The sequence below is a fragment of the Cydia strobilella genome, chromosome 18, assembly GCF_947568885.1.
Source record: "Cydia strobilella chromosome 18, ilCydStro3.1, whole genome shotgun sequence".
Lineage (NCBI taxonomy): Eukaryota > Metazoa > Arthropoda > Insecta > Lepidoptera > Tortricidae > Cydia > Cydia strobilella.
Genome location: NC_086058.1, coordinates 5,274,106 through 5,299,511, shown reverse-complemented (window position 1 = coordinate 5,299,511; position 25,406 = coordinate 5,274,106). Strand labels below are relative to the sequence as shown.

General features: G+C 37.6%; 1 long non-coding RNA gene and 1 other non-coding gene across 2 annotated transcripts in view; both read right to left on the bottom strand.

Moving 5' to 3' along the window:
- Positions 1 to 25,406, bottom strand: part of LOC134749449 (uncharacterized) — a 604,512-nt gene that overhangs the window by 154,367 nt on the left and 424,739 nt on the right. The gene's annotated exons all lie outside the window — the stretch shown is intronic.
- On the bottom strand, positions 9,362 to 9,434 carry Trnat-agu (transfer RNA threonine (anticodon AGU)). The gene has a single exon. It is a non-coding gene; the product is annotated as a tRNA-Thr (tRNA).

Here is a 25,406-nt window from a genome sequence, read left to right as displayed (position 1 = left end):
TATGTAACACGATATAGTTTGAAAAACTTTATTTTTTAATTTTCTAATTTACCCCCCAAAAGTGGTCCCCATGTTTAAATTTTATTTGTTTACATTATATGTCCATCTTTGGGTCACAAACTTACAATGTATGCCAAATTTCAACTTAATTGGTCCAGTAGTTTCGGAAAAAATAGGCTGTGACAGACGGACAGACAGACAGACGCACGAGTGATCCTATAAGGGTTCCGTTTTTTCCTTTTGAGGTACGGAACCCTAAAAATGCAACAAATCCTAAGAAAAAAAGTGGATTTTTCCACTCGCTTTGAACTACATTAGTTTAGGGATATGGAACTTATCTTCTGACAGCAAATCTTTTTTTTTATTTCTAGTAAAAATGTTATTAAAAATTATTGGAATATGTTTCCGCATGATCATGCAGTATTCGAGCGATTTCACATCAGCGTTTTTTTGCGTGTATGCGCAGAAGGCGCGCCTATATTTATGGCCCTACTATTAAACGCTAGGCTGAAACCAACCTTATTCTTTGAAACAAAACTAAAACTAAATATCGGAATTGAAACCACATATCGTATAAAATGAAGTTCCCAAACAATATGTTGGAAATAAAGCATCGACAGGGGACTGCGGACCGCTTTTCTGATACTTGAACAAAGGCACGACAGAGTCATAAAATGCTATTATCTACTTCGAACCTTCAAGGGTGGCGTAAATTAACGGTCGCGAGCTGATCTTGAACCAGTGTTGGAGCTTTATATATTTCTTACGTAGGTAATTATTGTTAATTACGTAAGAAAATTTGATTTGTGAGCTAAGGAAAATTGGAAAACTGCAGTTTCTGAATAAAATTAAGAAAGGAAAGCGGGGGTTCATTCCGCTTTTACAGTATTTTTGCTTGAACACTGGAATAACGAGTTCTAATACGAGGAACATGCCCCGGACAAAAGCTAGTTTAAAAAGTATGTTAATACAATACAATACAATACAATAGAATACAAATACTCTTTATTGCACACCTCAATAAAATAAAACAATACAAAAGAAAACATAAACACAAGCAGAGGTAAACAACAGCCGCAGCCGCAGAAGAGCCGCTTTTGCATAATATATATTCAATCTCTCATTGCAAACCATACCCGTCCTGTTGGAAGAAAACAAGAGTGTCACCTGTACCCAAGGGTAGGTTGGGGTCAGATATAAGCACATACAGACCGATCGCGGTCCTTTCTGTCCTCGGAAAGTTGTTTGAATCTATCATTTACTACCGAATCAGTCGTCAAATTGCATCACAGCTTAGTGAAGCACAACATGGATTTCGCCGTGGGCGCTCCACTGTCACTAATCATGTAGATTTGGTAGATTATGTTACAGCAGAAATGGATGCACGCCGACAAGTAGACGCAGCTTACTTTGATTTTAGAAAGGCGTTTGATCTCGTCGACAATGACATCCTTCTGCAAAAATTTGCTGCGATAGGTTTTACACCCAAACTCTTGAGATTTTTCGCGAATTACCTTAAAAATCGTAGCCAACCGTAGGTTTAAAGAATTTTAATACTCATAAGAATATTACAATTCACTTGCATGAGTACTTATACTAATAATTAATTATCTTGACGAGTACACTTTTATTTGTTATATTATATAATATTAAGTGCAAAATTAAGTTTTTGCAAAATAAACAATTTGATACTCAAAATATGCAGTATGTGGGTAGGGATACATTTATTTTGGCCGCAGCGACTTACATAAATAAGTACGCGTGCACATTATATTAGGTTACCATGCACATATTCTTCCGCTGTGCGAGCGCAGGCGCAAGGTCTCAGGCTAACCAGAACTGCAGAACGCGGGATGCGTAGCGACTATGTGTAATTGAAGATCGTGGTTACTGAACTAGCTCGGGCGCGCCACTAACTTGCCTGCGCTCGGCAGGCGATCAGAATAGTACATAGCGATAACAAGTTAACTGTATGACAATATTATTACTTATTCTGTGACAATGTCGTCCTCGGAATGTCGGGGGTAATTTTAAAGGTTAAGTATACGCGATTAAGGGTCGGTTGCACCAACTGTTTGTCATCGTTAAAGAGTTCGCTAAATTTTATTGTATGGGAAGTTTCATAGTAAACCGCCGCGGCGCGCCGGGTGACGTTGATCAGTCTGTCAAGTGCGGATGGTGCAACTGGCACTTAGTTCCGATAATGTAAATAAGAATAAGTTAGAAGTGGCAGGAAATGGATAATTGTTGAGCAGGTTAACTGACAAGAAAACCCTTTTACAAAGTGACACATTTAACCAAACGGACAGTCTTCCCCAAATACCCTTAAGCAAGAAACGCCAGATAAAAGCAACTGTACCCTGTTTATCATTTAACTAAATCTTCTCAAATGTAAATTTGTCCTCAATAGATTCAAACCTATTCCAATATCCACGTAAAGGTGAAAAGTGTCGAAGATGAGCCTCTTTTATTTATAAAGGTTTGTTCGAAGTGTTTCGAATTAGGGTCAGTATGAACACCGCCTTACTATATGCTCTTCCATACTTGTTTGGCTAACCTTTTTTGAAAGGTCGTTTTTAAAAGTGGCTATGAAATTACCATATTTTCCTTCATACTGACTACTTTGAATTTCATAAAGGTTTTCAGTGGGGAACATACAAAAACATTGCTGGATTATAACCCAGATTAAATGACCAATACTCTAAACTAAAATAACGATCCAATTCCGTTAAAATTTTATTATGTGTAAATAGAGACAAACTATATAAGAACCCCTACTAGTGTAAATTTCAAACAATTTCGTTAGTAAAACAAGATTACAAAATTAATATAGGACGAAGTCGCGCCCAGAAGTTGATAATTTACAAATTATTAGGAGCCAAAATCTTCACTTGACCCATCGTACAGCAATGCTTAGAAATAAAGGAAAAGAAGTGCTTAGAAGCATTGTGGTATCGTTTGCACATACAAAATTAATCCAGCGTACAGCGTTATAAATAATTACTGTATCGAAGACAGCACAATTTCCATAAAACGTAAACCTGTGCGCAGCGTGTGCGCGTCCGATGTCAACCGATAACCAGCGCAGCTAAGACAATGTCGCAAATAAATCTTGGTCGCCAACTGTATCTATAATTTCGCACAGACAGTACCTACAGACACCCTCGGTTTGCGGCGTACGTGACTTTTCAACGACATCCGCGATTACTTTTCCGCCCTCGAGCCTCAAGATTCACATTACAGAGAAGTAATTATTTTGGATCGGGAAATAACAGGATAATGGAAGACCGATGTAAACAGGTTGTGACTGGAAATTAGAAATTAACACCATTTAAATCCCCGGCAAGCTCGCACGAATTGCACCTTCCCATACACACGTAGTTCTCTCATTTAAAAACTACGTGTTGGATTGTAATGAAACTTTGCACATACAATGGCATGAGGTATATCTAGGTCTGAAATTAGTTTATAAAACAAAAAAAACTAGAGCAAAAACATGTTTTGTATGAAAAATTTAAATTCGCTGTATTTTTTTAACTATGGTATCTGAAGCTACATAAACTAATTACAGACATAGATATACCTTCTTATTGATCAATTTGTTGCAGACTCGATTATACTATTGTTCTACATAGGTACTATACGGGGATATACAATAAATAATATAATAGTTTTGGTTTTTAGGGGTTCCGTACCCAAAGGGTATAAACGGGACCCTATTACTAAGACTTTTGTCTGTCTATCTGTCTGTCCGTCTGTCTGTCACCAGGTTGTATCTCATGAACCGTGATAGCTAGACAGTTGAAATTTTCACAGATAATGTGTTTCTGTTGCCGCTATAACAACAAATACTAAAAAGTACGGAACCCTCGGTGCGCGAGTCCGACTCGCACTTGGCCGGTTTTTCATTATTCTTTCCGAAGTCGTTCCGCTATATCAAAATTTTATCTAATAATTATGATTGACAGATCTGATTTATTATCAACTTCTATTCGTGGCGACAATGAACTGGCTTAAGTTTTGTCTTTTATTAACATTTCTAATGTTTTTCTCTTAATTTCGTGGGGTCGATAAAAATGGGACAGTTTTCCATTGCCTATTCAATCAGTTAAAAACATTGTCGTCACTATTCAGTGCCAGTCAAAAAACAGGGCTACAATATTTATAAATAAATATTCTCACGTGATGCTACAGACTCCTGATTTGCGCCACATGAAGAAGATCGCACATGCTTAATCAACATTCCAAAAAAATTATTTTCTATTGTAGGGTATGAGTAATTGAATGCATAATTAAAATATCTCGACCCGAAGACGTAAAACCATGAAATACGTAAGGCGAAGACTCACAGAATTCTGCTGATAAGAGAAATATAGCCAGCCCTTGAGTATCGAAGCCTTAAGTATTAATAAAAGACGAAAAGTCGAAACTTATATCATGCGTGTTTTTATAAATATGACAAAATTGACATCTCTCATTATTAAAACATCTCGCCGAAGACGTGAGGCCATGAATTACGTGCGGAGAACTCCCGCGCGCTCATTAGCGCGATTTAATCAAACTTTTCCGAACTCGCCCCATTTTGCATTCGTATCATTTTTTAGTAAACAACTTAAATAATTCATAGTACGAACTTATTATTAATTTTATAGCGTCAATCCGCTTGGATTTAACGAAATAGTTTTGGGGTTAGAATAACAGCTTTTAGGAAATGTGAGAAGTTGCGGTGGTTTGGAATATGTTTTTTTTTTAATCGAATTGTTCTTTTCATACGCCTTTATATTTTAAATTTCACCGAAATCGCTGGAGCCGTTTTTGAGAAATTACCAAAATAAATATGCAAATGTATGTGAAAAAATATGATATATTATTTTCCGCTACTGTACATGGCGACTACATTATTTAACACCGCTTTGTGCATCTTCATTTCCCTTTCTCTAAATTTCAAATTAATCGAACGTCAATTTCTGAAGGAAGCTTTATGGGTGAAATCGCTTTATGGATACAAACGGATTCATCAATTATGAGAGGATCTATTTTGATGACGAAATTACGTCAGGAACTCGCTATTTTTTAAATTGATTTTATCCTTAGCTTTAAATTGCAGAACATTGAGTGAAAAGGGTTCTATTTTAAAACCATAGTTTTAAGAAATTTATCACTCCTGAAGGCTTGTTCAGGTTTTGACAAATGACATGGAAATTATATTTCATTGCGTCCTCGTAGTATAAAGGTAAAATTAGATAAGTAACGACATCACTTACAAGTATACTTAAGTTCTTAGGAATCCCTTCCATACTAATATTATAAATGAATGTCTGTCTGTATGTATGTCTGTCTGTTACCTCTTCACGCTTAAGCCGCTGAACGGATTTAGTTTAAATTTGCCATATAGATAGTTTGAGTCCCGAGGAAGGACACAGGATAGTCTTTATGTCGGAAGTCATCCCTAAAGAGAGTGAAAAGGAGGGTGGAATTGAGGGATTTAATGAATTGCCTAATAATTGATGTCAAGCAATTAAGCTTATGCTCAAATTTGATTGCTATTACACTTTATCCAGGCGCTACTTACTCTAGCTTACTGATTCCACGCAGACGAAGTCGGGTGCAAAAGCTAGTGTGATATAAATTCTTTCTGTAGAGTTTGATTTTGCCTGGAATGTCATGGAGGAATTTCAATTTGCCGTCCTGCAGCCGCTCCGATTTCCTAGAGGCGGAAGTGAAAGGGCATTTCCATTTGAAGAAACTGCATTTATGACCTTTATTACGTGTTTTTTATACTAACTAGATGAATGCAAAGACCTATTGTTAGGTAATTAATAGTAAATGTGGTTTACGTGCCTTTAAAAAAAATGTTTTTCAATTAAGTTTGCATATTGCATGGTTTAGCGTATGGACTATAGCGCAAATCCTCTTTGTATAATGTGAGGAGATTTTTGACATACATCAATCATCATATTGAAAATATGTTTTTTTTAACATGTTTAATAGTTTAACATGTATTTAGTATAGACATAAAGATGTTTCACGATCGTATAACTACGTATAAGACCGAGTGAGGAATGTCGAGATCCGACGCCGCACCAAGGTGGAGATGGAGTGGAGTGGAGTGGAGATGTGGGAGACGTCATTACCAACCTTAAATGAAGTTGGGCGGGACACGTTGCCAGGCAGAGTGATGGCAGGTGGACCAAAATGTTGACAGATTGGTGGCCGCTTTCGGATGAAAGAAGCCCTGGCGTCCGTTGGCTCGTTGGGTGGATGACGTTCGAAAAATCGCGGGGCACTTTTGGATGAGAGTAGCCCAGGACCGGGATAAGTGGCGTACACGAAGAGAGGCATATGCTCAGCAGTGGGCGATTGAAGGCTAGAATGATGATAACTACGTACGTCACATACCTACCAGCAAAGACAGCAACAATGTCTGAATCATAGACTATAATCAATAAAAATAGAAATCTCTCGACTCCCTAAAAAGGCCAATCGTAGCGCTGGGTTATTCCGTCTACTCTCGTTTACTACTGATTTTACAAGGGACGTAAAACCAAGCGTTGAAATAAGTTACATTCACATTACGCAACCCACTGGAGCGGCGTTCAGAAAAATCTGTTATTCGGGTCAAACACGTTTTAGAAAAAGGTCTGCGGACAAAACAACAAAAGTTAACGACTCGGGTACTTGATATACATATTTTCTTATTTGGGCCTCAAGTACTGAAAAATTTATCCCGCCATTCCCGCCTGTAATGCGCAGCGTAAAAATTAGCTTTTAATTATCTTAACCTTGCGATGTCTACAGCAAAAACTTGAACGAGTTAACTATACTATAAAATTTTAATGAGTATACTTACTTATTGTTTTTGATAAGTTTGTATGAGTCGCAGGTCGCAGCGCATCTCTACCGCACCAATATAAAGTCTAGCGAGATACAAGTGATGTTGATATCGAAATAAGATCATTCGTTTTGTTTGTTTGAATTGACCTACTGTTTTTGCACAGCTAAACTCTCTGTCAGTTCAAGACGTGTTTCCGTCCGTTCCAATCAGTTCTCGTTTCTGATTTTTCATGTGTTGTTTGAGTCTTGTCCGATTTCCAATGTAAACATACCCCGGGGTTTTGGGTGTGGAAATGATTTCGTGTAGGTATGTTATAACTTTATTTGTTTATTTCGTGTCGATTGAGTTAATATATCACGTTCACTGCGTACGGGGGCTTTTGAACGCCGTACGATGTCATCATTCAGTGCGGAGGCTGAAAATCGTGTTTACTCGCTTGTGCGGAAGCTGAATCTTGGTTATTATTATGACTACGAAAAGACAAATATTATTAATTTGAGTTTTTTGTCAAAAGTACAACCAAGTGGTATATTCAAAATATACGAGGTCTCAGGAACCCCGTACTGACCAGGGAACAAAAATTGCCTTCTAGTGCGATACGGGTTCCAGTGAACCCCGTATAGATTTTAATTGGCCTGTACGGGGTTATGACCACAGTCAGTCAGGCAGTCAGTAGTGCAGTCATCATTGCAAGACTTCTTATCGGAAAATTAAAAATAATGCGTTCGAGACGCATGCTAGAATGGTCTTATTGCAAAAGCAATGTAGTTAACAATTGGTATAATTTTGAACAACTAATATACTTCACGACATCATATAGGTAACTGAATGTGACGTATTGTTGACCGCTGCTTAGTAGTCAATTTTGACACCAATCCGTTCCAGACATGTTGGGTCCGAAAGTGACATTTTTTAATATTAAAACTTTAGGTTTCAACCTGAAAAACGATTTCAAATTTTTAATATAATAAGCACTAAAATATCGTTTGTTTTATTTCCCATCACTATTGATTTATCGACATAAATAAGGTATATGTGCGTTACGGAGTTTGTTAAGGGAGATAATAACCCCGTCATTTCATTTCTATATATTTTCATGCGTTTTTATCGTGTCTACGTGCGAAGAGAACATGACGTAGGTAATTTCATACACTTTAAGTATGTCAGAGAAATAAAATACACAAATAAATATTTCAGGACTATAGCAGTTTTAACAGACTCGGGTATACGGGGCACTTTTATACTCGTAGCGCACCACAGTGTAAACCACTACGGGGCGGATTAGGCCTCGTTTCATTTTAGGTAAAGATTTGTGCTTTCCGCAGTGAATGCGTGATATAATTAAATATTGTCGGAGTATTGTATGGTTAAATATACAGTACCTAATATTTCATTGAGCGTGGCGTCATCGGGATAATATTTGCTTGCTGGGAAAATTTTATGATAAAAGACTACTTTATCACTCTGGATTAATATTATTGATATCAAATAAGTAGCATAGGTATTTAGAATTTCAGAATACGCTACAGTATTGGGTATTTAGGGTTCTCAAGGGTCGGCAATGTTTAAGTGGCTCCTGTGATGTTGCTTACGTCCATGGGCGACGATGACTGCTTCCCATCAGGCGGCTCGTCTGCTCGTTTGCTGAATATCACATTAAAAAAAAAAGTTAGCAATCTGATAATTATAAAACACGCACAGTGGTTGCTAACGCAGCATACTACGTAGGCGACAACACGCGAACGCGAAGCGGCGCGGCGCAGAGCGGGGTTAATTAATCCTTTGATACCTAATAGAAGTGTCCTAAGTGGGCGATCTCGTTGCGAACGCGAACGCCTTGGGCCCGCCGCGCCGCTTCGCTTCGTGTTCGCGAGTGTTCGCCTATTACGTAAGACGCAGCGTAAGCATAGCAAAGTTTGCTGTTTTGGCAGCGAACCGCTCTGACATATGAATATGCACATGCAAAATTAAACCCTTGCTTTCCAACCGTAAATATATTACACTTCTTACTGGTACTGTGCATTGCACAAAACAGTGCATAATACCAGTGTCCAAATGACAGATATAGTAAATGACTGGTATTTTCTGGTTTAGGATTACGACGAAAAAGGGTCATGGGTGACCGTTTCAATTAAATCTTGCTTTGCAGTGTAAATGTAGGCCACATCTATTTAGATACTAAGTAATCCCACATTGTAATATTCTTGACTTAATTTTGTATCAAGCAGAAACGTCTATATTAAAGTTTTGTGTTGTTTGGTTATATTTAAGTCGACTGTTCATATTTTTTTTTGTTTCTTTGCCACCTACCGTATATTCTATTCTATTGTCTCCGATACCCAAAGGTTATCTGGAAGAGATTTTAAGCGATAAGACCGCCTGTTGTTACCTCTATCCAATTATGTTTGTTTATGTTTCTGTGTGTTTATTGTAAACTATGTGAGGTGTGCAATAAAGATTGTATTGTAAAACGTCTGCGAACGATGCTATTAAGCTTAGAAATAAATTAAAAGTGGAAAAATTCACTGTCTTGGGTGGGACTTGAACCCACGACCACTGGATCACTAGTACAGTGCTCTACCATCTGAGCCACCAAGACCGTAACCATATATATTAGCCATTAGGGAGGCTCTACCGACATCTACCGTAACGGCTACCAGAGTTCCAAGTCATATTGGAAATTCACCATAATTTATTTTTGACTTAGTTTTGACCTATATAAAAACTATGTAAAGTAAATAATAGTTCACTTCCAACTGCATATTTAAAATCTTATATGGTAATCTTAAAACCTTTTGAAAGGAATTAAGATATGCAGATAATATTTATCTCGCCGCAGTGTTATTATTATTATTATGTCGTATGGCCTTATTCCTGAATAGACATTTAACTGACCTTTTCATAAGTCCCTATATTGTAAATTTCATCGAAATCGCTTCCAAAAAAACTGCAAATGTATCTGAAAAAATATGATAGATTATTTTCCGCTACTGTATATTCTCATATTATATGCTCCGTCTTATAACTGCCGTTATCAGTGGCGTAGCAAGAAAGGGTCCGGCTTATACTTTAAACAAATCACCAATGAAATTGCAAGTCATACAAGAAAAACAACGCAATTGTGTCTTCAATGACCGATGTGTCGCCAATGTCGCCATAACTCCGGAATGACGCGCGTGGAAGACATAATAAAAGGAAATCAAAGCCATTGCACGTTTTACTGGTCCTAAATTTATTTAACTACCAGGCTTGGGCGGCTCGATTTTAGCACCACTAAAACAACAGCTAAGAATTTTGAAGAAAGATTTTAAGGTTCCTTCTAAAAATACCGTCCGGGAAGATATCTACAAGAACTATCTAGTCGAGCTAACATTTTTATAGTAAAGCTAAAATGCTTTTTGATATTTAAGGAGACAATAAATCGGCTAGGAGCGGTTTAGTAGAGGAAATTCGAAGATCAAGCGTTTTCTCCTATTTTTATGCCTCCGAAACGTGTTCAACTTGTCTGAATGAAATATATTACTTATCCACAGCGGTGATTTTGTGAATATAAAATATCATTGACTGTTTGAAGCATTTGACATCCCCGGATCATGTTATGGAGTCTCACTCAATATATGTATATATTCGTACCTTACATATTACTGAATCCTTTGGACGTGTTGGGCTTGCAGACTGCTTCAAGTAGTTATTGGGGTTGCCTAAATCGCTCGTTGCATTGCACCACGACCAGTTTTAGCAGGCCTCCTTCACTCGCTTGAAACCACGCGCTATATGCCTACCGCTTGGCGTATCGTCGACGATAGAACCGACAGAGGGCCGCCGAACGCCCGCCTGAGCGCTCGCACCGCACGTTTCCCGCGCCTACGCTTCGAAATGCCGAAACCACGTAATTATTGTGCAGTAGATGGGTGTAAAAGTCAAAAAACAAAGAAAAAATTGTCGTATTTACCGAGTAGTATTTTAAATCTATCTTTATGAATTTTGTCACCATTTATTTCTTTGAACATAAGTAGGTAAATCGTAAATGAAGGAGTTTTTTGAGTCAGGTAATATAATTGTTGTTTTTAAATATTTGATTGACTAATAAAAAATATGGTTGATTCGCAACATTTACAATAATAACATAAGTAACAGTACAACCCTAGCGCATTCTTACGATGACGCGTTGGCACGTGGCTCGCACGGCGAGCAAGGCAGTCTCGACTCTTTGTGCGCGTACTTATGGTACATTTCTTCTCGTCCTGAGCAGCAGGTATTATTATTAAGATTCTGTAGGCTATTATAGCGTAGGTATTTTCGCTTTTGTATGGGAATGATGTATCTGTTACGTAGTAACTATTTATTAATCTGTGGTTTTAGTCCTTACGCTAGTCAATGGAAAAGCATGATATCTGTTGAATGTATATAAGATATTAATCAGTTTAATCACTACATAGTATAAAACAAAGTCGCTTTCCGCTCTGTATGTATGTCCCTATGTATTCTTAGATCTTTAAAACTAGGCAACGGATTTTGATGTGTTTTTTTTAATAGATAGATTGATTCAAGAGGAAGGTTTATATGTATAATTTGTATAGGTTTTATGTAAATTAGTTGAACAACCCGTGCGAAGCCGGGGCGGATCGATAAATTGCTTATCATTAGCGATTATACAAAATCTTATAACACCACCTATTTACTGGTACCTGGTGGTAGTTCCTGGAAACAGCTAATTCTCTTTACGAATAAGTAAGTAAGTAGGTACCCACGAGTTTCCCTTAGGATTCACGCTAGATAGTTTAACACGTCTTTAGTATTTCACTTTAGCAGATAACACATTGATAGAGAGAAGAGAATGGTGTAACCCAGTGTTCGTCAGTGGTTGACAGCCCATTTAATATTTCCCGGTTGGCACATTGGTATCACAGAAGCGATGTAAACGTACTAGAGTTAGACAAACGAATTCCAGTAGTTGACAGCATGTTTGTACAGCAGATTCTCGATTTCAAAATTTGATAAAAAACCAGCCAAGTGCGAGTCGAACTTGCGCACGAAGGGTTCCGTACCATTACGCAATAAACGGCAAAAAAATCACGTTATTGTATGGGACTTAAATATTTATATTATGCTGTTTTTAGTATTTGTTGTTATAGCGGCAACAGAAATGTGTGAAAATTTCAACTGTCTATCAGTATCACGGTTCATGAGATACAACGTGGTGACAGACAGACGGACAGACACACAGACAGTGGAGTCTTAGTAATAGGGTCCCGTTTTTACCCTTAGGGTACGGAACCCCTAAAAATCAAAAATATTATATTATTTATTATATATCCCCGTATAGTATTACCTATATAGAACAATAGTACAATCGAGTCTGCAACAAATTGATCAATGAGCCGCCGCGACGTGTCGCTCTAAATCAATTTACATACAAAACATCTAACACAATAAGTGTCTCTTATTGTGTTAGATTGTAGTTAGCTCGAGGCCGCTGGCTCTCATTCTCGTTATTTACTTACTAGCTTTGGCCCGCGACTTCGTCTGCGTGGAGTTAGTAATTTGGGTAGCTTATTTTTATACAATCTGCTTTTTATCGATTCCCCATACAAACTTCAACCCCCCCCCCCCCCCTTTCACACCTTAAAGGAAGGATGACTTCTGGGATAAAAACTACCCTATGTCCTTCCCCGGGACTCAGACTATCTCTATACCAAATTTCAACTAAATCTGAAGAGGTAACAGACAGACAGACTTTCGCATTTATAATAAAAGCAATTACATTCTAGGCAATCAAATATGAAAAATACGGGTCACTCAGGTTTTGAAGGTTTCGAAAATTCCTCAACAAGTCGATAATATCAAACGCGAGAAGATAAAATATTATGTTCCGCCTCCATGACGAGGAACTGGAGCCACACGCGTTGGCCTGAGTTTGTTATTAAAATCAAAGATCATCATCCTACGTGACAGTCCTACCTTAGTGTACGGGTGTGTGTGTGTGTGTGTGTGTGTGTGTGTGTGTGTGTGTGTCCTTGGACACAGTGAAATGTGCTTTTTAATTTTATTTGTATTTATACATTTAATAAAGGAATAACGTAATTTTTTTAAAGGCTTAAGCTGCCAACACAACTGCTACTGTGTCCGGTAATAGGGCCATGCGCTTCTGTTTTAGCCACAACGCACTGCCAACATTTTAAAATCCGTTGTATTTTATTTGATAGTGATATATAAATAAAAGAGCGCTCCCCTTATCCAGACAATTCGATCCCACGGTATGAACAATGCCCATTTCTGCATTTGAAGCCCACTTACATGTACAACGGTGAACATTCCTCTAAAACACAATGTATTTTTACACATTTTTCTGCTTTTGTTTCACAAAAAATACCAGTCTAAGCGTTCCCTAACAAAAGGCAAAATATTTACGTCGGCCGGAAGAATTTTTCCGATTCCTAAAAAGTTGTTTTAATCGAATTATTACGGTAATATATTATTTGAGAGTATCATTTCGATCCATTTGGAGTTGAAACTCTAGGTCCATGGGGTCCCAGCGCGCATAAGTTATTTGCAGAAATCGCGAAGCGTCTGGTTGACGTAACTGGTGACCGAAGAGCTGGCGGCTTTCTCGCACAACGTATCAGCATTGCGATACAGCGGGGAAATGCCGCCAGCATCCTTGGTACAATGCCTCAAGGGCCTATTTTTGATTTAGGCTAGTAATTAATTTCGTTTACGTAGTACCACTGTATATATCTTGTATGTAATTACGGTAAAGACACGGATCCACGGTACGGTACGGATCCTTTCGTTCACTTGATCAGGGACCTTGGTTTTTAACAATTAAGTATAAGAAAGTAAATGACTATTGATGAAAATACAAATAGGTAATTATGATATCCATTAAAGATACCTTAAGTGGCCTTAAGTAATAGAGATTTTCAAAGACCCTCTTCTTGAAGGCATTATGAAAATTACATTATTATTTACGAAAACGGGACTCAACCTTGAATAATTAAGTTTTAAAATTACTTCCAACATTTTAAGGATGGCATTGTCCCCGTGGCGTCGAAGAAAGACTTCTCGTAAGCAATAATGTGTAAAAATCGTGTAAGTTTAAATCAGTGTAAGATGAAGATTTTCTTTGGTTCGCTGATCAGTACTGATATGCACAACTAAAAGAAACAGCAATAATCTTTATTAGACGGGAAAACCGCGATTTCTATAACTTTTCAATGAAGTCTAGTGGCGTGTTAATGCTTTTAGTTAATCATAATCATAATTATTTATTCAGTAAACGCACACAAAACATTACACGTCAGAAACAGGAAAATACATACCTACCTTACCTTGCCTTTTTATGCAACATGCTTGAATTATATCAAACTTGGCATGAAGATTTACGGCACCACTGAACTGAAACATTGTTGATACGATTTTGACTTAATCGTATTGTCCTGAATTTTTACTAAATAATATCTAAATAATTTCCATTGACATATTTTAATTTCTGGTCCGTTAAAATACGATTTACTACAACACCCACGGTAGATTTAATATTTACGTAATTAAAACCCACGTCTCCAAAATTTCATTTACCTCCACGTTCCACAATGTACTATTTGTGGTTGTGAATTTATTAGTAGTTAAGTATTTTAAAATTAATATAAAACTTTAATAGCTGCGAATACTAGAAACTTAAAATTAAATGAAATTCGCTGCTTTTAAGTAGGCAACTTTGGGTCTTGATGAAGTTTTCTGTTTGTCTGCAGAAACTGGCGAATCCAATCTTAAAACTTTGCACGAAAGTACCTTTATAATATACTATATGTATGCGTATAAGATATTTTTACTATTATTTACTAAGATTTTAAGTTAAGATAAGGTCTTTTTGCCAATATGAAATCCTTCGTCAACTACGTATATATTTAATATAAGTAATCGACCTGCAGTCCGAAAAGGGCACATTTTCGTTACGATCGTAATCGGTAAGGATCACAGATTATCGTAATAGGTGCATGTGGTCAGAACAAAATCACGATCAGTAAGTATATCACTGTATAAATTAAGAATAAGAATTTGAATATAGTTTTTGATAATAAGGATTTATTATACGGTCTTGTATGTAGATGGCTGCGGCGTGGCTACAATAGAGTCGGACCAAGCTAACTCTGCATGCCATTTGAATGACAATGACTAAGGGTCGGTTGCACCAAACTGTTTGTCATCGTTAAAGTTTCATAGTAAACCGCCGCGGCGCGCCGGGTAACGTTGATCAGTCTGTCAAGTGCGCATGGTGCAACTGGCACTAATAGCAATGTCATCAACATCATTAATGTCAAATATAATGAAAATATGTCGTTTATAATGATACGTCCTCACTTTGTTCTATTAGCTTAGATAAACTCTAATATTGTGCCCGGGCACCATTTCGTGATCGTTCTTCTTCGTTCTGCGTTTTACGGAAAATTGCTACCCTTTTTTTTATACCACATCGATGGCAAACAAGCATACGGCCCGCCTGATGGTAAGCGGAATTAAACATAAGTACCTACCTAGTAAGAGCATGCGATATTTATAAAAATAAACGTAAAATGGCACATGATTAATAATTTCCGCCACTGAATAAAATATGTCCGCGAAGTAAGCGGAGGTGGCCATAAAAACGACTACAATGCTTACAAATTTGGGACAAATCCGAGGCTTTACTAGGCTTTGTTTGTAATAAAAACATGTTTAGTGTCTTATAAAATAAATTTCATATGCGTACGTCTGCCACGTGAGTTAATACCGAGTTTCGTATATAAGGAATCACATGACCTTAAATTAACAACCAAAATTATGGTCTATAAAGCCATAGTCATACCAACTCTTCTTTATGCCGCAGAAACCTGGTGCTGTTTCAAAGCAGATATTAAAAGGCTGGACTCCTTCCATCTACGCTGTTTTCGCTCAATTCTGCGCATAAAGTGGCAAGACAAAATACCGAACACGGAAGTCCTGCGTCGCGCCAAGATGCCTGGTATCGAGGCACTCATCATCAAACATCAGCTGAGGTGGGGTGGCCACGTCGTGCGCATGGGCAATAACAGATTACCCAAAGCTGTGTTCTATTCCGAGCTCTCTAGCGGAAAAAGGAAACAGGGGGGTCAGTACTTGCGCCATAAAGACGTCCTCAAGCGTCACCTATCCACTTGCGGTATACCGAGCGATTCCTGGGAGGAAAGCGCGATGTGTAGAACGGCATGGCGTGCAACTGTTCATAAAAGTGTAGAGCAATACGAGCAGCGGCGCTTAGAAGACTTGGATGCTAAGCGCCATCTCCGTAAGACGCGCCCGAAGCCTTCGTACACCTACACCTACAATTCAGCCGGCCAGCTCCATTGCGTACCATGCAATCGCATCTTCAAAACCAAGTTTGGCTTCGCAAGCCACATTAGAGCGTTCCATGTTTCCCATTAAGAACGGTTGGAGTCGCCGTCGTCGGACACGGCGAGGAGGACATTACATAAAAGTAAAATGTACAATGATTTCATTTCATACATATATACATATAATCACGCCTATTTCCCGGAGGGGTAGGCAGAGACCACGGATTTCCAATTGCTACGATCCTGACATACCTCTTTCGCTTCCTTCACTTCCATAACATTCCTCATACACGCTCGCTGGTTTAGAGTGCACTTGACCTGGCCTTTCTTCAGGATTTCCCCGATCTGATCAGAGAAAGTCCGCCGAGGTGATTTCATTTCAATACTTCTTTAAGTGCGACAAATGTTTTAGGTATCGTAACACCTAAAGAACTTTAAGCCTAACACGTGTTACTTTGAAAATAAATATCTTGTACTATTATATAGAGACATTTTGTTATTTCACTTTGTCAAATTATTCCCATTCCTTTACAGGAGCTTTCAGACTTTATATTTCAGACAGTTCATCGCTGAAATCACCGCCTTACCAAAAATGGCGATAACAAATGTTGTTGGGCCCTTTGGTATTTATGTGATTTCGTTCTCCTCACGGATTGTATCGACTTGTCACCTCACTAGTCTGACAGCTGTCAATCTATTCACGCTGTCACTCTTGTATTAGACGCACGCGTCGACGAAATGGCATACAAAAAACGAATATTTGTTTTAGTTTTATCTGAATAAATGAATGAAAACCTGAGGTATTAATCTTTCTTCTTTGATTTCAGGAACGACCGCAAACAACGTCTAGGATGTTTTTAAGCAAAGGGCGTGTTGAAGAAAGTCGGTCCAACTGTGCTACATAATATGTTCAAGGTAAAATCTACGTACGGGAGAGTGTAACCATTTCTCCAGTTTATAGTCTAACGAACTTGCCGCCAAAAAGCCGCTTCCATACAATCGAAGTTACGCTCTCATTTTAAAACAACATGCTTGAATTATATCAAACTTGGCATGAAGATTTACGGCACCACTGAACTGAAACATTGTTGATACGATTTTGACTTTATTTGTGGAGCAAGAAATCGTATTGTCCTGAATTTTTACTAAATAATATCTAAATAATTTCCATTGACATATTTTAATTTCTGGTCCGTTAAAATACGATTTACTACAACACCCACGGTAGATTTAATATTTACGTAATTAAAACCCACGTCTCCAAAATTTCATTTACCTCCACGTTCCACAATGTACTATTTAATTTTGTGGTTGTGAATTTATTAGTAGTTAAGTATTTTAAAATTAATATAAAACTTTAATAGCTGCGAATACTAGAAACTTAAAATTAAATGAAATTCGCTGCTTTTAAGTAGGGAACTTTGGGTCTTGATGAAGTTTTCTGTTTGTCTGCAGAAACTGGCGAATACAATCTTAAAACTTTGCACGAAAGTACCTTTATAGCATTGACTGTCGCCTGCGGTATTTCCGGACCGATACGACCTTCAAACCTTCAAGAAAAGAGCGTACTCCTATCTTAAAGGCCGGCAACGTGTCCATGGGCGGCGGTAATCGCTTACCATCAGGTGATCCGTCTGTTCGTTTGCCTCCTATTTCATATTAAAAAAGTAAGTGTTATACTTTGGGAATTTCTTTGTTTTCCTGACTTTCAATTTGCGGTGTAACGTTTTAGTTTCTGATGACAATCGTTGATAGAAAAGCCTGACTTTATGTAGCGTATGTCAACTCGATACATTTTTTTTTTATTGTTTGGCGTTTATCGATGAACGATTGTCATCTTGACTAGTCCTCTAGTTACATTAAAGGCTGTTATCGCCAAACCGTCCGTAAACTAAGATTTTATTATATGGGAAAGTTCACTACAAGTTATGATAAGTCTTTGCTAAGCAATTGTATACTGGTAGAATCAAATAAACATTTATTCTGACAACCATCGGTAAAATAACGCATTAACAAAAGCAACAAAAGAATATTAAAGAACAAATCAATCAATCAATCAATTCATCTTTATTGCAGATAACGAGATCCATATTGCATTAAAATCACGATAAATCAAAGATTAAAGATGTAAAACCGATAACTTCCCCACTCATTCTCTCCCACTAACTAAATCACGTTAAATTGTCAGTTTTGTTACTTCTGATTATTGCTATTAACAAAGAATTCGCTGATTGAAATATAAGCCCATGTGGATGATATTTAGTGCGAGATAACGTGAAGGGGAGGGTCAGATAATGACCGCGCATTAGCCAGCATATTGTGCCCTAATGTCGGCACTTTGCGAAAAATGCCGATACTTTCCATCATTAAGAATATCTCTGGAAAAGTAGTTAAGTTATTAAGATTTCCCAGAAGAATTATATAAATATTCTGTTACTTATTATTGCTTGTGTTATTAAGGTACAGTATTTAATAATAAGAATGAATAAAATTCAACTGCTCAGTCATGACGAAAAGTAAATCTGTAGTAAGAACAATCGGCAAAGTTCGCGAAAATTTAATTTTAGTTGTTAAAAGACGTTTAGCAACTTAATGCTTCGATTTTAAGATTATTATTAATGTTGCATATGCAAAGTGAAACAAATGTACCAGAAATCTAATTTATCTGGTATGTAAGTATTTCTTAAGAACTGGCCAGGCTGCTTGAAATTTATGTGAGTAAAACATCAAAGGCCCTAGCAGTGGAACTTTTACTTAAACAAAAAGTATACGCCATTCTGAAAACCACGCCTACCTTCCTACTTGCGACTTTTCAAGTCACTGAGTTATTAGTACTATAGAGATCACAACCTGTACCACGCGACGAAATTGTCGTAAGCGCCGTAAAATTCATGGCGCTTACGCGTTTAAGGTCGCGACTCGCGAGATTCACGCTCCGCTTCTGTGGTTTGATGCCAAAACGGCAGCAACTCATGGCGCAAAATACTGGTTCTCTGTGTGTATATTATACAGGTAGGAGCAGACGTCACCAACCTCTAAAAGACCTCGACATAAGTCAAACAAAGTGCACCCGTTATTCAGTTAGCAAAAGTTGACTCTGTGCTGCAAGTTTGAACAAAACCTCATAAAGCGCCCGCAGTTGAGGTAAACTCTCACTGTTCCTATTGTACTTAGTGTGTTTCACTTGACTTTTAGACAATGCGCTTCTAAATTGTACTAGTTAGACTTTAATGAAACACTAGTTGTTACTTGTATAACGATACTTTTGGGTTCAATTATTGGCGTAAAGGACATTTTGGCGAAAATGAGTTATAAATTAGAAGCTCAAAGATAAAATCGTAAAGGTTAAAGAGACCAATATTTTGAGTACTTTTCTAATACTCATTAAAATATAGCTTGATAAGTCGATAAATAATAAAAATATATGGACATTAAAAAAACTCGCTGTTTTTCGCGTCTCCTAAAAACTAGCATTTTGTCCTTTACGGCAATTGAACCCAGAGGTATAAGCTTTTATTTTACTCGCCGTGTTACTTACTATATTAGGGTCAAATAAAAGTTAAATTAGAATCTATTCTAAACGCTCGATTATGTTAAAAATTAGTAAGGACTACGACATTATCTGATGATGGACAGAGAGAAAGTGGTCATAAGAACTGGGCGATAACACAACTCAATCTCATTGATTTTGAGTTTGTAAACATCGCAATGAAATAATATGCCTGTTAAAAAAAGCACAGTCGGTCATAACAGCTTGTATTTAAAAAAAAAGCATTTGTTGACAATAATGAATGAATGAATGAATGAATATTTTTATTGCGTGTAACACATGGACACATATTAACAACTTATTTGCATGACTATTCCGTAAAATTGTGACATTTAAAAAGCATTTGCGAGGACGAAGCCGGTACGCAGGAGTCCTATCGACTTTTTGTCTCTATGATCAAATAAAATCGTTTAAAAAAGACAGAGACAGCGCGGACGAGGGTGAAAGGGTAAAGCGTATCAGGCTCTTAGATTAAAATACTCATAAACATTTTTATGGGTATTGTTATTACAGGAGCAAGGCAAATCACTAAAACTAAAAACCGTCGAGCATTTTCTCGGAAAAATAGCATTTGGTGTCTATATGCGAAAAACCCTTTCCTAATATGTAAAGAAAGTATTCCGTCACAGGGTTTCGCATTCGCAAACACAATGCTTTCTTGGCAAAGAATCCGCACTGTTGTACCGACCCCGTTGAATTGAAAGAGCTTTATGCCCACTTTCCATTGTTAGAAGTTTACCGTGCCTAATTGTTTTGAAAGAATTGGAGTTTTATGTGTATTTACGATGACATTTAAAACGTTGATGTTGTTTAAAAAACCTCTTTTCAAGCTTGAACAATGTAGTTTGTTTAAAATAGTATTTTATGCAACCGTTGTTTAGGAGAGGCCAAAAAAGGCGAATGGCGCGAGTAACAATTTGAGGCGAAGCCGAAAATTGTTAATAAAGACGCCACGAGTATTTTTTTTGACTCATTTAAACAACGTTGCATACAATACTTTTTCTACGCCCAAGCACTTACTTTGAAATTAAATTGTAAATTCAACAAATTTTATCATGTCATCTAGTGATCTTCTACCTACGGTATCTACCTATTTTAAATACTTAGTATAATCTGAGAAATTTCTGTTAGAGAATTAAAAAAATGAAATAAAAAAAAACATGTCTATGGTTCACTTATTTGTCAGAGATGACATTTAAAATAAGGTTGGCAACAATGTATTTCATACAATTTTTTTTTTAAATGGTCATTACACGAAGTATCGAAAAGTGCCAAAAAGATACTGCGTGTATGCACAAATGCGTTTCTGGGGAATAGACTAAATACTTGTCTTGACAACTATAAGGTAGGCTTTTAAAGATGTGTGCACGACCCTTTATATGACAAATAAAAGTACGGGAGTAGAAAAAGAGTTTTATAAGCTTCACTTCGTATATTTGTATATGGATCTTTGTACCTATCTAGAAATGTTATTTGATTCATATCATATCTTGCAAATTGAATTTCAAAGTCTAAGCTGATGTCTGAGGGCCTACCGGTAAAATCGAAAATCTATATTTTGTTATCTGCCTCTCTATCACTCTTGCATCTTCGAGCGATGGAGAGGCATACGAACACTTCGATTTTCGTCGACGTCCGTAACTATGATTAAAACGCACTGATCTTGACCTTATGATGCAGTTGGACCGATATGATATGATAGATGATATAAAAATATAAGCCACTTTCTAATTCGTTTAACGGTGGCAGCATGGTTCCCTTTTTATCGCCTGCCACTATATATGCCTGTCACTTTCGCACTTACAACATACTTGTTAGAACGTGACAGGCATGGTGACAGGTGATAAAAATGCGACCGTGCTACGGCCGCTGATCAAAATGATACCTAAATGATGTCACATTGTAATACGGACAAGTACAAGAGAAATGCAAAATTTATAATAGACAGAAAAGGCAGATAAGTTCCTCTATTTTCCCAAAATGCTGCGTCAGGTATAAACTTGTTCTAAGGCATCAACCACGTGAAGCAAAGTACCGGTATGGATAAATAAGAAGTTTCCCTGGAGCCGGAATTGGTACAAGTTTCCGATAGGTAAGTTGGATAGATAAGTTAGCTGGGATACTATGAACTTTGTAAATAGGGATTATCTGTAAGCGTGCTTGTTAACATATGCTCGAACCCGCTTACGTATTCTCAATAGGGTTTCCACTTTCTACATATTTTTACATTCTTAAGTATATTGATATGGGTACTTACGAGGGTGGTTTGATAAGTACCCATTTATGAAAAAAAAGTCAGTCGTTTTTGTAAATATGCATTTATTTTTCTACGTAGTCACCTTTTATGTCTTTACATTCGTTCCACCTATATTCAAGCTTCAATAAACCATCCAAAAAGTATGATTTCGGAAAGTCATTAAAATAGGCCTCTGTGGCGGCAATGACTTCTTCATTTGATCGAAATCTCTTACCACCGAGCCATTTTTTCAGGTTGGGAAACAAAAAGAAGTCGCATGGGGCCAACTCTGGAGAATACGGGGGGTGAGGCAATAGTTCGTAGCGTAATTGTGTAATTTTGGCCATCACGACTGGATGAATGAGCTGGGGTGTTATCGTGATGAAACAGTACTTTTTTCTTCTTTAAATGGGGTCGTTTTTCCTTTAACACAGCGTCAAATTCATCCAATAAATTGGCATAGTACTGCCCTGTTATCGTTCTCCCCTTTTCTAAGTAGTCGATATGTATAATACCCTGCGAATCCCAGAAAACGGTGGCCATGACCTTTCCAGCCGACGGGACGGTTTTTGCCTTCTTTGGGGCAGGTTCACCCGGTAAAATCCACTGCTTTGACTGCTCCTTCATTTCCGGGGTATAGTGGTGAACCCACGTTTCGTCTACGGTCACAAAACGACGTAGAAACTCCTTCGGGTTACGTTGGAACACTGCTAAACACTGCTCCGAAGTAGTCACTCTGTTCCGTTTTTGCTCCTCCGTGAGTAAACGCGGCACCCACCTCGCCGATACTTTCTTCATGCCCAATTTTTCTTCTAATATGTTTTGTACTCGCTCGATTGAAACGTTTACAGCATCAACGATTTCTTGAAGTTTAATTCGGCGGTCGGCTAATACGATATTTTCAATTTTTTTAACCATATCGTCTGTAGTCACCTCAATTGGGCGGCCTGGGCGATCCTCGTCAAAGACGGTTGTTCTCCCCCGCTTAAACTCATTGTACCAATATCTAACGGTTGTCATAGAAGGAGCACATTCATGGTAAACCGCCTTCATTCTTACTTTTATCTCATCATAGGTTTTTCCTTCCAAAAACAGAAACCTAATTACAGACCGATACTGTTCTTTCTCCATTTTAACAATTTCACGTTCACGCTTCCACTATATCGCTGTCAAATGAAAAAAAAAAAAAAACAAAAAAATGCTGTTTTTTTTTTCAATTTTCCCGCCTCTGAAGAATGGCTTAAAACGGTGGTATACATATTTTCGGCCAGTGATATTAGTACATTTAGAAAACGGCTACTTATCAAACAGCCCTCGTATACGAGTTATCGGGATAAAGTCGCAACAGTAGAGATAGATCAGTTTTAAACCACGCGCGCCGCCAAAGGCACGCTCATATCTAAAGACATAACACACACAAGTTTAATATAGTCGGTATTTTTGCCAAGTTTGTGTTCGTTAGCAACCATACAATTAAATGTGTGCGTAGGCGCTGTGTGAGCCTCTTGCCCCTCACACGGTTAAATACCTATAATGGTTCATCTTTAACTACAACCCGCGACTAACTATCACTACAATTAATAACGGGGTACTTACCATGTAAATTTATTTGTGTATTATTCCAGATAATTTCTAGCTTTTTTTATGACAATAAAATAATACCATGTGAAATTTAAATCGCAAGTTAACTGTCCATTTGATTGTTACCTTTTAACCGCTACTGAACTGAATTTCATGGAAGCTGACATGCAGAAGCGCGCTTAGGGCCTGGAGTTACTATTGCTGTTTTATAAGAAAATAATACCTAGGTTTCCATTTAGATTACCTTAACTCGACATTCAAAAGGGTCCTACTCTTAACCTAACGCTGCGTCTTACGTAAGCGAACAACTCGCGAACGCGAAGCGAAAAGGCGCGGCGCGGCGCGGCGGGACCACGGTGTTCGCGTTCGCAACGAGTCGCCCACGTCCCACGTAGGACACTTCTAATTATATAGGTATCAAAGGATCGTTTCGCTTCGCGTTCGCGTGTTGTTCGCCTGCGTAGTACGCTGCGTAAGACTACTTGTCAGTGCACGCTAACAACCCTAACTAATTCTTAACGGCATAGGAGTAATTGTTATACCCACCATGAACCGTTAAACCGGGGTTTGATCAATATTTACCGAATATTCACTTTCAATTATGTTGTTGATGTACAAATATTATTGTTAGCGAGTTAACTGTTTGCCATTCGTGAAACTAAAGGCCACGAGTATCGATTTAAAACGATAGGGGACATGCATAAAATATATTTATATACATTTTGTGCCTAGTGAGGTTCCCATAATAAATATCTAACCACGAAGTTTATGTGAACCGCTGCGCCCTAATTTTATTTAACAGATTATTGGCGCGTAAAATTACAAAAAAATACCAATGAATTTTGGATTGGCTGTTGCAAAGAATTTTGTAGCCCCTTTGTAGATAACTCTTCCTTACATAAAAATGCCGCGGCGTGACACCAAAAAGTTTTTATTTCATAATTATTAAAACGAAGTTTCATTTAGCATCTTCTATGAAAATAAGATAGCTGAAAAAAGTAAGATATATACAAGGAAAAGTACAAAAAATAAATACAAAGCTAGTCCCACCCCATATGAAGCATAATATCATCACTTGTGACAACTTGATAGTTGGCGCACTTGACTTTGAATATCGTTCCTAAAGTTTTTCTAAAGTGTCTGTAGTCTAGTTTCCGTGTGTTTTTTCATGGCTTATGCCCTTAAATAAAATGTGTAAAAGTTTAATATAAAATCACACAATTTTGCGTCAGTCTATTTAATATATTTGTAAACTAGTTACATCTAGTAAGTCGTGTGACGTTTCTAATTCTGACCTTTTATCTAGACTCTAGATTCTATAGATTACTGTAGGATTACAAATTCCTTTGCGTAATATACTAGTAAATTCCTTAGAGCTATTAAATGTTCAAGCAGTTGAGACAACAGTATAAGTCATTATTATTAATCAAAACACATTTCGAAGTGAATTCTTTTTCCGAGTGAACACTTCTGATGAAAAAAAATAACTTCGCATAAATACTTTTACATTACAATGATGGCATGGCAATCAAGCGTTCGACCCGCCTTATACCAAAAAATACAACATTCTTTATTTCATAAAACACAGTACATTGAGGGATGGTGTCTCCCGGTAAGCAATATATTTGACTGTGTTGAGAGGCACCGCTCTTCCGTGATTAATGATAACCTAATCTCTTCTAAGCTACTACTATTTACAAACATTTACTACCTAGGTAGATCTGCCAGGAGAGGGCTCTCAGATTCTTTGGGCACATAATGCGATCGCCGCACCACAGCCTCGAACGTGACATCATACTGGGGCAAGTTGAAGGCAAGCGCGCTAGAGGAAGAGCCCCGGCAAGATGGTCG